Source organism: Pleurodeles waltl, chromosome 6, assembly GCF_031143425.1.
Source record: "Pleurodeles waltl isolate 20211129_DDA chromosome 6, aPleWal1.hap1.20221129, whole genome shotgun sequence".
Classification (NCBI taxonomy): Eukaryota; Metazoa; Chordata; class Amphibia; order Caudata; family Salamandridae; genus Pleurodeles; species Pleurodeles waltl.
In genome coordinates this window covers 233,193,100-233,208,075 of record NC_090445.1, presented here as the reverse complement: position 1 = coordinate 233,208,075, position 14,976 = coordinate 233,193,100, and the positions used below count along the sequence as shown (strand labels likewise).

At 44.9% G+C, this 14,976-nt stretch overlaps 1 protein-coding gene across 1 annotated transcript in view; it reads right to left on the bottom strand.

Annotated features, from left to right (window-relative positions):
- NSF (N-ethylmaleimide sensitive factor, vesicle fusing ATPase) overlaps positions 1-14,976 on the bottom strand; it is a 593,422-nt gene that overhangs the window by 260,717 nt on the left and 317,729 nt on the right. The window lies entirely within an intron of this gene.

Genomic DNA, 14,976 nt, shown 5'->3' with positions numbered 1-14,976 from the left:
TGCTATTATGTGCACCATTACTAAATGGATAGACATAAGCTACCTCATGTTGAACCCCACCAAATTTGAATTCTGTCCAATATATAACAAAATCAACTGGTGGGAAAACAACTTCTCGCATCTGTGCCTGGACTATTGCCCTAACCCCGTGCTTGAAGTTTGTGAACTGGGAAAAATCTTAGGCTCCAAATTTAGGGCCTGATTACGACCTTGGAGGATGGGATACACCATCACAAACGTGACGGATTTCCCGTCCCATGTAATACAAGTTCCATTACTTCCTATGGAACTTGTAAAACGGCAGGTGGGATATCCGTCAAGTTTGTGATGGGGTATCTCATCCACCAAGATCGTAATCAGGTCCTACGTCTAGAGTCACAAACCCCCAAGGTTACTAAAGCATGCAATGTGCAGATCAAACTGCTGAGGCACGTTATGCCATTCCGCATTTCCTCGCAGAAGATTACCATCACTTTTGAGCAGTCATGACCTAACTAAGGGAACGCTGCCTATCTGGGACTACCAATAAAAACAATAAACAGACTCCAAAAAATCCAAAACTATCGTAACATAGTCTCCTTACATATTCTCCTTAACGGCTGTATTGTACTTCAAAAAATCTTCTATGGCAAAGCCGCTGACCTCTTTGCCTTCGAATTCAAAAAGTATTTCTTGGGCAGAAATCTCAGATCTGCGGCCACACCTACCTTGGTGCCCCCCTTTCATACTGGTCAGATGGGGAGGCAGACCCGTTAGTGTTAAAGGAGCCACTCTTTGGAGTAAAATCCCAAAAGAGAATAGGGAGATTCCAGAGCTGCTAACTTTCAGGAAAGCTATTAAACCCTGGCTGTTGAACATGCATGGATTCTTTCCTGAGTTTAAAACAGAGTATGAATAGGTGCCACAAAAATACATAAACTTTATAAATACACAAATAAATAAATAAATAAATACAAGTGCACTAAACAAGTATCTATTTCGCAGACAGATGGGAAACAAAGGTTCTAGCAACCTGGTGGCTTTGCCAAAAGCATCCACAGAACCACCCAGCACAGAGCGGGCAGAGATGCAAGCAGTTCCCCCAAAGCCTTAAACGGCCCATGGTCAGCGGAATGGAAAGCTCGGGAATTGCGCAGATCCCTCATATTATCATCTGTAAGGCCAAACACAGGCCGCCTTCAGGCACTGCAGTATGTCCTGGCCTCCTTGGCCGTTTCAATCACAGCAAGGAGTTCTTGTGCTCTACCGAGCTTCCCAGACCTTTCACAAATTCAATAACTGACGCTTGTTCAGCAGACTTGCCCTTTACAGTTTTCTTGAGAAGGCCAGGCAGCACATTTATTTTGAAGGCACTAACATTCAGGTGATGACGGCCATGACATGCGAGATGAGCTTCTCTGTCATCTCTCCCTAATCCTTCCAGGGTCCAACCTTTAACTGCTGGTACAGGTGCACAGGTGTGTCCTGGAGAGGGCACGGGTTTGCGGGAAAGAAAAGCAGATCACAAGATATGAAGAGGCAGTGAGAAAAGGGTAAAAAGACTGAGAGCCCCAGGAAGCGGTGGATAATCACAAACTTGTAGTGACACTGAATCCCAAGGGCTGCCATCAGTCAGGAAGTTATGACGTACTCACACAGTACATCATGAAAAAGAATAAAAAAGGTTCACAGCGAGAACCTTCGAGAGATGCATTATATATATATATATATATATATATATATATATATGGATATACACACACACACATATATCTCCACCAACAAAACGGTCCTCATTGCAGCGCGCATTTCATACTGGTGCAGACGTGAGGAATGGGCCTTTCCTCTTAATTTCTTAAACAAACAATTGAAAACAATTGTAAGGTTGCACTCCAGGAAAGTTCATATGCTTTTAATTCAATCGTGTACTCCACAAAACATCAACACTATCACCACCGTGCTAATTTGAGCGCCCACCGTGTGACTCCTGTTTTTAACACGATGGGCGCTCAAATTAGCACGGTGGTGATGTTTTGTGTAGTACACGATTTAATTAAAAGCACATGAACTTTCCTGGAGTGCAACGTTACAATTGTTTGTTTAAGATATATATATATATATATATATATACACATATACATATATAGCTTTATGATTTTGTACAGTATGTATTAGATCTATAATCTGCACAAAGGATCATACATAGGAATCATTGACCAAGCAGAAAAGTACATATTGTTGGAACAGACATGGGGTCAATGAGTATAACACACATTGGATTGGAGCTCAGTATGACGGCCCAGAAGCTCGCTCGCTCGCTCGCTCGCTCTCTCACACACACACACGTGTACATAGTCAGGACCGCATCATATGGGGCAACGGGGGTGGCGGTGTTGTTGCTGCTCGTTTTTGAATGCTCTAAGTGGGGTTGGTTTGAGCGGAGGGAGGGTCGGGAGTGCACTTCTTGACACATCTTGTTTAAGTGTTCTTTTTCTTGGAGACAGGAGGCTCCAGAAGTTGTTTATTGGAAGTGGGAGGGAGCGGGCTCTCTCTGAGAGTAACTTTGCGTGCCAGGTATGCGGGTGGTCAACAACTTAGGACAATAGCCACTATGCAGCCCAGATTCAACATGTTTGGTGCTTCCCTGGGAAAGGTTAGAGTGATGTGGTGGTTCCTGATATTATCCATGGAGCTGTGTGTAGGGCAGTTTGCAGTTGGTTCCAGGTGAAGTTTGGTAAAGCCTCTCAGTAATGCTGGAGAAACTAGGAGGTTCGTATCAACTGCCATTTATAAGTAACTATAAAAGCAAACTGCTCTTGATTATGAATTTCAGGCTCAGCTATGGGCAAAAGCGCATCTCAATTAAAAAAAAAACTGTGGTGGCAAAGTAAAGATCTGGTGTAACCCATGTAACCTATAGTTATAACGTGTTGGAACTGAGTCTGTAAAGTGCACGGTCATTTACGAGGCATTATACCGAAACAGTCACTATTCTTATCCTTGTGGAAAGTGGACTTTACTATTGTATGTGGACGAATCTGAAAAGTTTTTCAGGAGCAAAATGTGTTTTGTTTTAATTCATACATTTATAGAGGAGAACAGCAATACAAATCCCTTATTTCAAGTAGTGCACAATCCCCTGTGCAAGTTGAACACCTCGCCAATCTCGATACTGCAAAGCTCAGCATTTATCAGACACATAATCTGTGCTTTATTCTGAGTTACAGAGCAGAGACATGGCTAAAGGGCAGGAGAGTTCAATCCTCCGAGGAAGCCCCAGTGTAGCCTGTGATCCGTGTACCTAGGTAGCAGCCGCTCTGAACTGTGGTCTGTGCTAGGCTTGCAGACTCATCCGACTGATAGCAGCTCTTCTGAGCTGCACGGTCGGCTGCCAGGAAAAGCAATGGGTAAGAATAAGGATGACAAGTTGTGAGCAGCTGATTGTCCAGCCGGTCTGCCAGAACATCTTCATGCACTTCCTTCATGTGGATAGAAGCCCCTAAGGTCTAAGGAAGGAAATGGTCTATTAAGCAGAATGTTAGTACCTATTAGCTCTAGCTCTTATTAGTTCTATCACAGCAGACCTAATTGGCAGCGACGTGTAGAGTGAATATTGGGATGTCGGGCAACTGTAGAAGACATCATCCTACTCTGACAGGCCACTTATCTCGCATCGTCTGGAGGAGCATTTATTTAGGAGAATCACGCGTAATTGACCTTGTAGTGAGTATATCACTCTCCAGTCAGAGATGTTGTCTCCACTTAAAAAGGGGGCACTTGATATAACCTTAGAAATATTTTCCAGTCTTGGTGTAGGAAGGCAAGCTGGAGCATGGTTTAGGAAGACTGATGTGTCAAGTTCCTAAAATGCTAGCATCGCTGGAACTAATACAGCTGACGATGTAGAAGTATCAAGACTGACAAAAACAAAAACGATTCTTCTTAATTCATTCGGTTAGGCAAATTACTGATCTTGACTTTGTGTTACCCTGAAAAAGGTTAACATCTTGATAATGAAGAAAACATTTTATATAAACTTGAACATCCAATGGAACATGTAAAACAATCTTGTGACGCTCTCAGTAGCTACATAACCTTATTTAGCAAACAGTGTACAGAAAATGCCCTGCATGGCAAGTATGACACATCCTATGGATGTCAGTAAGTGTTTCAGTGGAAATCTGTGTGTCATGTGTTTCCTCAGCAAAGGTTCTTTGGAAGTTTAAATGTTTTAGTCAACAATGAATTTGACAGTAATGAAAATGTCACTTACCCAGTGTACATCTGTTCGTGGCATCAGTCGCAGTAGATTCGCATGTTCTGCAATAGCTCGCCATCTGGTGTTGGGCCGGAGTGTTACAAGTTGTTTTTCTTCGAAGAAGTCTTTCGAGTTACGGGACCGAGTGACTCCTCCTTTTGTCTCCATTGCGCATGGGCGTCGACTCCATCTTCGATTGTTTTTCCCCGCAGAGGGTGAGGTAGGAGTTGAATTGTAGTAATAGTGCCCATGCAATGGAGTGACTAAGTATGCACCTATTTAAGGTTGAGATGATACATATATAAATAATTGGAGGTAACTTCCAAACTGCTACAGGCTCCCGGGGAGGCGGGTGGGCACATGCGAATCTACTGCGACTGATGCCACGAACAGATGTACACTGGGTAAGTGACATTTTCAGTTCGATGGCATCTGTCGCTGTAGATACGCATGTTCTGCATAGACTAGTAAGCAGTTATTTCCCCAAAAGCGGTGGATCAGCCTGTAGGAGTGGAAGTAGTCTGAAATAATGTCCTTAATACGGCTTGACCTACTGTGGCTTGTTGTGCGGATAACACGTCTACACAGTAGTGCTTGGTGAATGTGTGAGGCGTAGACCATGTGGCTGCCTTACATATTTCTTGCATTGGGATGTTTCCTAGAAAGGCCATGGTAGCACCTTTCTTTCTGGTTGAGTGTGCCCTTGGTGTAATGGGCAGTTGTCGTTTAGCTTTAAGGTAGCAGATTTGGATGCATTTAACTATCCATCTGGCTATACCTTGTTTTGAAATTGGGTTTCCTGCGTGAGGTTTTTGAAAGGCAATAAAGAGTTGTTTAGTCTTTCTGATGTTTTTTGTTCTGTCAATGTAATACATCAATGCTCTTTTGACATCTAATGTATGTAGTGCCCTTTCAGCTACGGTATCTGGCTGTGGAAAGAACACTGGTAGTTCCACTGTTTGATTTAGATGGAACGGTGAAATAACCTTTGGCAAAAATTTAGGATTGGTCCTTAGGACGACTTTATTTTTGTGTAGTTGTATAAAAGGTTCCTGTATTGTAAACGCCTGAATCTCGCTTACTCTTCTTAGGGAAGTAATGGCGATGAGAAATGCCACCTTCCAGGTTAGGAACTGTATTTCGCAGGAGTGCATGGGTTCAAAAGGTGGACCCATAAGTCTAGTTAGGACAACATTTAGGTTCCATGAAGGAACAGGTAGTGTTCTTGGTGGTATAATTCTCCTAAGGCCCTCCATGAATGCTTTAATGACTGGTATCTTATATAGGGAAGTTGAATAGGTAGTCTGCAGGTATGCAGATATTGCTGCAAGGTGAATCTTAATGGAAGAGAAAGCTAGGTTAGATTTTTGTAAGTGAAGCAAGTAACCCACTACATGTTCTGGAGTTGTGTGTAATGGTTGTATTTGATTAATATGGCAGTAGCAAACAAACCTCTTCCATTTACTTGCATAGCAGTGCCTGGTGGATGGCCTTCTGGCTTGTTTTATGACTTCCATACATTCTTGGGTAAGTTGTAAGTGCCCGAATTCTAGGATTTCAGGAGCCAGATTGCTAGATTCAGCGATGCTGGATCTGGGTGTCTGATCTTTTGGTTGTGCTGTGTCAACAGATCTGGCCTGTTGGGCAATTTGATGCAGGGTACCACTGATAGGTCTAGCAGCGTTGTGTACCAGGGTTGCCTTGCCCAAGTTGGTGCTATCAATATGAGTTTGAGTTTGCTTTGACTGAGTTTGTTTACCAGGTAAGGAAGGAGAGGGAGAGGAGGAAAAGCGTAAGCAAATATCCCTGACCAGTTCATCCATAGGGCATTGCCTTGGGATTGTTTGTGTGGGTATCTGGATGCGAAGTTTTGGCATTTTGCGTTCTCCCTTGTCGCAAACAAGTCTATCTGAGGTGTTCCCCAGAGTTTGAAATAAGTGTTCAGAATTTGGGGGTGAATTTCCCATTCGTGGACCTGTTGGTGATCTCGAGAGAGATTGTCTGCGAGTTGATTTTGGATCCCTGGTATAAACTGTGCAATTAGGCGAATTTGGTTGTGAATTGCCCAATGCCAAATTTTCTGTGCTAGCAGGCTTAACTGCGTGGAGTGCGTCCCTCCCTGCTTGTTTAGATAATACATTGTTGTCATGTTGTCTGTTTTGACGAGAATGTATTTGTGAACTATTACTGGTTGGAAAGCTTTTAGTGCTTGAAAAACTGCTAGAAGTTCTAGGTGATTGATATGCAGTTTTGTTTGATGTACGTTCCATTGTCCTTGTATGCTGTGTTGATTGAGGTGTGCTCCCCACCCTGTCATGGAAGCATCTGTTGTTATTACGTATTGTGGCACTGGGTCTTGGAAAGGCCGCCCCTTGTTTAAATTTATGTTGTTCCACCACAGAAGCGAGAGGTAAGTTTGGCGGTCTATTAACACCAGATCTAGAAGGTGACCCTGTGCTTGAGACCACTGTGATGCTAGGCATTGTTGTAAGGGCCTCATGTGCAGTCTTGCGTTTGGGACAATGGCTATGCATGATGACATCATGCCTAGGAGTTGTAATACCATCTTTGCCTGTATCTTTTGTGTTGGATACATGCGTTGTATGATGGTGTTGAAATTTAGAATTCTTTGTGGACTTGGAGTGGCTACTCCCTTTGATGTGTCTATTATGGCTCCTAGGTATTGTTGTACCTTGCGCGGCAGAATGTTGGATTTTGTAAAGTTGACGGTGAACCCGAGTTTGAAGAGGGTTTGTATGATCTGATTTGTGTGATTTGAGCACTGTATGAACGAATGGGCCTTGATTAGCCAGTCGTCCAAATATGGGAACACATGTATTTGCTGCCTTCTTATGTGTGCAGCGACTACCGCTAGACATTTGGTAAAGACTCTTGGTGCGGTTGTTAATCCGAAAGGCAGTACCTTGAATTGGTAATGTATTCCTTTGAATACAAACCTTAGGTATTTCCTGTGCGATGGGTGTATTGGTATATGGAAATAAGCATCCTTGAGGTCTAAAGTTGCCATGTAGTCGTGTAGTTTTAGCAATGGCAATACTTCTTGTAGTGTGACCATGTGGAAGTGGTCTGATTTGATGAAAGTGTTCACTACTCTGAGGTCTAGGATTGGTCTCAGCGTTTTGTCCTTCTTTGGTATCAGAAAGTACAGTGAGTAAACTCCTGTGTTTATTTGTGTGTTTGGCACTAATTCGATTGCATTCTTTTGCAATAGTGCCTGCACTTCTATCTCCAGGAGATTGGAATGGTGTGTTGTTAAATTTTGTGCTTTTGGTGGTATGCTTGGAGGGAATTGTAGAAATTCTATGCAATAACCATGTTGGATAATTGCTAGAACCCAAGTGTCTGTAGTGATTTCCTCCCATGCTTTGTAATAATGACCTATTCTTCCCCCCACTGGTGTTGTGTGGAGGGGGTGAGTGACCTGTGAGTCATTGTTTAGTAGTAGGGGTTTTGGGGCTTTGAAATCTCCCTCTATTTCTAGGGAATTGCCCTCCTCTATATTGTCCCCGAAAACCTCCTCTATACTGTCCCTGGTAAGTGGACGGTGTTGCTTGTGAGGTGCTGGCTTGTGTGCTTTGACCCCGAAACCCCCCTCGAAAGGGCGTTTTACGGAATGTGCTGTAATTCCCTCTGCTCTGCGGGGAGTAGAGTGCGCCCATGGCTTTGGCAGTGTCTGTATCTTTTTTGAGTTTCTCAATCGCTGTGTCCACTTCTGGACCGAACAGTTCTTTTTCATTAAAAGGCATATTGAGAACTGCTTGTTGAATCTCTGGTTTAAATCCAGACGTTCGGAGCCATGCATGCCTTCTGATAGTTACAGATGTATTAATTGTCCGTGCAGCTGTATCTGCAGCGTCCATGGAGGAACGTATCTGGTTGTTGGAGATGGTCTGTCCCTCCTCAACCACTTGTTTTGCCCTATTTTGGAAGTCCTTGGGCAGATGTTCAATGAGATGTTGCATCTCGTCCCAGTGGGCTCTGTCATAGCGCGCAAGTAGTGCCTGGGAGTTCGCGATGCGCCACTGGTTTGCAGCTTGTGCTGCGACTCTTTTACCAGCTGCATCGAACTTGCGGCTTTCTTTATCTGGGGGTGGTGCATCTCCAGATGTGTGAGAGTTGGCCCTTTTCCTAGCTGCTCCTACAACAACAGAGTCTGGCGGCAGCTGTGTAGTGATGAAAACCGGGTCCGTAGGAGGCGGCTTGTACTTTTTTTCCACCCTTGGTGTGATTGCCCTACTTTTGACCGGCTCCTTAAATATGTCTTTTGCGTGCCGGAGCATACCAGGGAGCATAGGCAGGCTTTGGTATGAGCTGTGGGTGGAGGAGAGTGTGTTGAACAAGAAATCATCCTCGACCTGTTCTGAGTGGAGGCTTACGTTGTGAAATTGTGCTGCTCTAGCCACCACCTGAGAGTACGCGGTGCTGTCTTCTGGTGGAGATGGCTTTGTAGGGTATGCCTCCGGGCTGTTATCTGACACTGCGGCGTCGTATAGGTCCCATGCGTCCTGATCTTGGTCACCCTGGCTCATGGTGGTGTGAGCTGGGGAGTGTGATGGAGTTTGTGCTGGTGAAACGTTAATCACGGGCGGAGGAGAGGGTGGTGGTGTAACTCTTTTCACCACTTTTGGTTGTGGTGCTTGTTCCGTCTGGAACTCCAACCTTCTCTTTCTCCTAATGGGGGGAAGGGTGCTTATTTTTCCTGTCCCCTGCTGAATAAAGATACGCTTTTGCGTATGGTCCACATCAGTTGCTTGTAGCTCTTCCTCAAACCTATGCTTTTGCATTTGGGAGGTTAGCGAGTGCTCTTCTGTATAAGAGCCTGAAGCTGGGTCGCTTGCAGTTTGTTTCGGCATCGAAACTTTGTCTGCGTGGTTTTTCGGCTCCGAGGTGACTTTTTTCCTTTTCGGGGCCGAAACCTCTCGGCGCCGATCTGTTTCGGTGCCGCTGTCTCGGCGTCGAGCCGTGTCCACACCGGCATCTCGGTGTCGAGGCTTGTCTCCAGCACTTTCTCGGTCCCGAGAAGGCTGCGTGCCGGTGTCTCGACCGGAGTCGGACGATCTCGGCACTGTTTGGGCCTTTTTCGGTGCCGACGGTCGGTCACCGAATTTATGGGTCGAGCCATGGCCGGATGGCAGTGGCGTCCCCTGGGCCTTGTAAATGTTTCTTTGTGTGGTTTTCGACGTCTTACTCACGGTTTGTGTATCGTCGAATCCTTCGGAGTCTGAGTCTTGGATCGAGAAGGTACCTTCTTCTTCCTGTTCCTCGAACTCCCGTTGGGCTGTCGGTGCGGACGCCATTTGAAGTCTTCTGGCTCGACGGTCTCGGAGTGTTTTTCGGGACCGGAACGCACGACAGGCCTCGCAGGTGTCTTAGCTGTGCTCAGGGGACAGGCACAGGTTGCAGACCAAGTGTTGGTCTGTGTAGGGGTATTTATTGTGGCATTTGGGGCAGAAACGGAACGGGGTCCGTTCCATCGGCGTTCTTCAGCACGCGGTCGGGCCGACCAGGCCCCGACGGAGGATCGAAAAACTACCCCGAAGGGCACCGGAGCTCTTCGATCTTCGATGCGGTGTGGAATCTAAGTACGCCGATCCCGAACGCAACAATACCGACGAAAATCTTCCGAAATTAGCTAATTTTCCGTTCCGAAACTCGGAGCGACAGGAACACGTCCGAACCCGATGGCGGAAAAAAAACAATCGAAGATGGAGTCGACGCCCATGCGCAATGGAGACAAAAGGAGGAGTCACTCGGTCCCGTGACTCGAAAGACTTCTTCGAAGAAAAACAACTTGTAACACTCCGGCCCAACACCAGATGGCGAGCTATTGCAGAACATGCGTATCTACAGCGACAGATGCCATCGAACACTTTATTTTGCACAAGAGCTCAGAGTATCCATAGAAACTGAATTAGAGCCCGAAATAAGTCCCTTTGTTGCAGTGGCTAAAGGTCCATGGGCTCTTTTCACAACTTTAATTTGTTCCAAGACCGCCTTGTTGGTTCTTCAGGCCATGTCTTCAACCACCTGGTGGGGTCTTTCAAGTGGGCACTATTTGCTATGACCAATGTTTGAAAGACTTAATTTAAAAGTCATACACATTTCAAAACCCTGAAAAAAGCATCTATATCTTTTATTCCCTTTATGCCATCAATAATCTTTACCAACAAAATCTTATGGTCTTGAATGAAAGAACTTTAGGCTTGTGCTTGTATGTGGTATCACTTAGGATACCCCACATGCATTTACGTCAACATCACCAGCCGCACAGTCCTTAATGTGTACAAGATATTCATTCTAGGGATCTGGAATGGTAGCCAATAGTCCCCCTTTTCTCCAGATGCATTAGATGTGGATATCCAAGCAGCCAGCTGCAGAACAGGAATTATTTGTGTTCATCACCTGACCCTCCCATCCAACTACACCTGCTACTTTTAAATCCCCAGGCCCTTTTCTCCGCAAAGAAGGGAATCACAAGCTATTCATGTCAGAGAGACAAGAGAGGGTATTACAGGCTCCCAGCACAAGAATCAATATGTTGAATAGTTTGTCTTTGATGGTATGTCCTGTCTCCCTTTCTCCAGATTAAAGGCAAGATTAGTTAACATATCAAATTGACTGGGATGCTGACAGGGATTCTGCTGAGGATCATCAGATGACTCACTACCAGGACCCAAGGAAGATAAACCTCTATAAGAGGGACCACAGAATTGGCTTCAGCAGTAGCCAACCTGCCTTAAGAAGCTGCAACAGAACTTCGAAACAGTGGCAAGTGCTAAAGAGGGAAAAGCAACTCATGGATCTCATCAACCCAGAAAAACAAACTGGAGAAAGGGTCCCACAGGGACAAGTAAAGCTAGAACTAAAAACCAAACCTGAGAGTCAAGAAGTGTGGCTTATTTTACTGAAATCCAGTGTCTCTCTAAGCAATTCACAGATGTTCTGTAAAGAGAGATATAAAGACCAATCGCTGTGGCTGGAGGGGGTAGGAAAGTATCCCTTTTGGACATGGTCACCACTACTTTTTGTTCACCGATATGCATTGGCTTCCTGCTAGACAGGTCCCAAGTGCCAGTGCTCCTTCCCTAAAACAAGGTAAATTGTGTACAACTGGCACACACTCTTGTGCCTCTGTAAGTCCCTAGTAAATGGTACCCCTGGTACCTAGGGCCTGGGCACTAGAGAGGGTCCCCAAGGAATGCAGCATGTATTGTGCCACCCTCAGGGACCCCCCCCCAAAAAAAAATTGCATGCAGCCTGCCATTGCAGACTATGTGTCATGGTGCACGCTACAAGAAAACACGACATGGCACAGACATTGTGTGCCATTCACCACTCACTGCATCTAGATATATGGAAGTAACCCCTACAGCAGGCCTTAGCGCCCTAAAGCAGGATGCATTATATTTGATGTGAGGACATATCTGCAAGAGCAGATATGTCCCGTGATGTCTAGTTTGATTACTAGATGTTGCAAGTGAACAGGGAAGCCATCTTAAAGTATGTATTGAACACTCATCACAAGTTCCCCAGCTACATAATGGCTTCACCGAAACCTATGGAGTTTCGTATAAACCTCATCTTAATAAATCCAGACTGATGCCAGTTTGGGATTTATTCTGATGTGCACTCAGGGGGCACCTTAGAGGTACCCCCCCTAGTCCTTTAGTGTGCTGGCTAACTGATCTTGACCAGCCTGCCACTACAGACGAGTTTCTGACCCCTGGGAGGTGAGAGCCCGTGCTCTCAGAGGCCAGAAACAATGCCTGCTCCCAAGGAAGTTTTTATTACCTCCTCCAGCATGATGGCTAGTGACTGCATAACAAGATCAGGGATTTCAAAGACCATACTGCCTTTGGTATGCCACCCGGCTTCAACCGGACTTGGGAGTTGCCACCCCCTCCCCCGAGGCCCATCTGGCACCAGGACAAGTGGGAAATTAGTCATTCAGTAGGCATGCTCTACTTTTGGGCTAGTCACACCCCTAAGATGGGCTACCTGAAGTGGACACTGAAGGAAGGGTTTCACCATCTTGTTTTTGGTGAAACTAGGTATTCTGGGACATGATTATGCTCACTACCTACAGGAAGTGGTCATAAAGGGGGTGTAGTCACCCCAGGGGTAGGCAGCCCACTGGCTACTACTCTACACTCCCCTAAATACCTATAATTGAGTATTTAGGTGCCCCCCCTAACACCAGAAGAATTGATATGTCTGACCCAAGAAGAAGATAAAGAGGAACTGACAAAGCAAGAATTGTGGACTATCGGTGGGCTTTTCGCGCAAAACCCTGCCTGCCTGCTCCTGTCTTGACACTTGCGACATCCTGACTTGTTCTGCAGCTGTGTAGCCTCCAAAAGCCTCGGAGAGCCTCCTTCACTTCATCAAGCCATCAGCATCTCCCTTGAAGTGGAGGAGCCACTTCCCTGCAGTCACCAACGGCAACGTCCAGTACACCATTCTGCTGTCCACCAGAGTCACTGACACAGCAGCTGCAGAGGAGAAGGTCACAATGCCCCAACAAGTCAACCCTGTCTCCCTACCAAATGTAAAGACACCAGGACGCACCAGAGCTGTCCGGGTTACTGAGCCCTTGCAAGCAATCAAAGCTTGTTTGTAGTCCAATCCAGACTCCAACACCATAACCGAGGACCAGCCATTGAAGGACGTCAGCAAAGCCAGGGACATCACTGAGAGTGACCCAGCTGTCCTTTTCTATCCCTCTTTTTGCAGGTCCACCCAAGAAATTTGGGCGCCTTGATGCAGGTGCATCGACGACAAAGACCCGCTGCACCCAAGCTCCTCCTCCGCCTAGTCCACGATATCCGACAGAGTTTCTTGCTCCCCGGATCCCCACTGACCGAGCCCCTCTTTGGGAGCTCCGCAGTCTTTTTCTAGTTGGCCCCCTCATCTCCAACTGTGCAGTGCTCAAGGCACCCAACCTGACCAGCACCACTGCACCCGGACACCCAGGGCAGGTGAAGCAGTACTCCTGGTGATTTTAGTGACCTTGCCCCCCCAGCACAGTACAATCTTCCGGGGCTCCCCGAGAAGTGTCTGCAAGGACGCCATTGCAGTAAATGTACTTTCACGTTCTTGAAGGGTAAATGTTCGTTTGAGTAAAAGTGTTTTTTACTTGCTAAATCAATAAAATTACAACAATACTTATCTTCTTTGAGGTTTTCTGGTATTGAAACATAATATAAACAAAGTAACTATTTTCCTAAACATTGGTCTCCAGTTCCTTCTTGAGTGTGTGTCTCATTTATTGACTATGTGTCCAACAAATGCTTAGTACTACCCTCTGATAAGCTTAACTGCTTGCCCACACTACCACAAAAGAGAGCTTTTGGGATTTTTACTTAACTCCTGTAAACCAATAAGGGTCACTTGTACTAGCTGCATAGTGAACCCTTACATTTGGTACACTACATAGATAGCCAGCTTCCTACAATGGGCTTGTGCATTATGTGGAAATATTACCATTTATGTGGCAGTTTCTAAGTGAAACTTTTTGTTAGCCTGCTATGGGTTTTAATTTAAAATGATAGTTATCAGTGACATTTTTACAGCCTGGGCATCTGCGTTGTAATGTATGTACCTAAACGCAACCCTACGACATCCTGTTTCATCAAGGCCTTGACTTCTTATTGTGTGTACTCTGAGTCATTAAAGCTCTGGAGCCCAAATTCCATCACAGACCAAATGTGATTAGTTGGGAATACACCTTGGGGAAAAACCAGGACAGCATCCAAGATTGCAAGTTTGGGACCAAAAGAATATAAATGTTGCTTTTCATTAATTACTTGAAACAAGATACTGGTATCAAAGTCATTTAAAAAAAGAGGAAAACATACAGGCCAAATTCTCAATGTCAATAAGTCATTCATGGCAATGCTCTGTCCGATCATTTGGAAGCAGAGAACATTTTTCACCAGTATAGCAAACTGAATTCATTAATTTAGATAATTTTTCATTAATTTAATTAATTTTCATTAACACTTTCCCAATCTACCTGCAACTAATCTTTCCAAAGTTAGGCATTATCTATCACATGCTTTTTTCTTCTTATCCATCCTTGGTTTGGTACAAAAGGAATGAAAGCTAAGAGATTCTGCAAGTTAGACCTCGCATGTTTTTTACCATGCAAACCTGCGTTTTATAATCCAAATGGGAAATATCTTGCAACATCTAAAGATACACAGAAGATTCCTAAAATATCTTATAGCTACAAAACTACAAGTCTATTTCTAGAGAGAAGCCTCAATCTGAGTTAAGAACATTGGTGTCTATCTATGATATCAAACCAGATGTACTGGTGACCCATCGTTTGTATTAAAGTGGAATCCCATAAAGTGCTAAAGCCAGAACATTATCGAATTTACATACTTTTAATACTTCTATTCTCCAGATTTCATTCACATGTTGCCCATTAATCAAACAATACTAGTACCTTACCTTTTACTGGAGCAGGCATGAATTGCAAGACTGTTCAATAAATCCTTTAGAAATACTGCAAAGGGGCTATCCAGTAATGTCATCATTTAGAAACAGTTCTATCCCCCGGCTAATAGGCTGTTTTAACTATGAAAGTGACGTGTTGTGTTTAACCGCTCCACAATAGTATATAGTATTATTATTTCCATGTTTCACTCATTAAAACATCCATTTGGTGTATACCGTATCACACTCCATCCACAGCATTTCCCTGTGACACA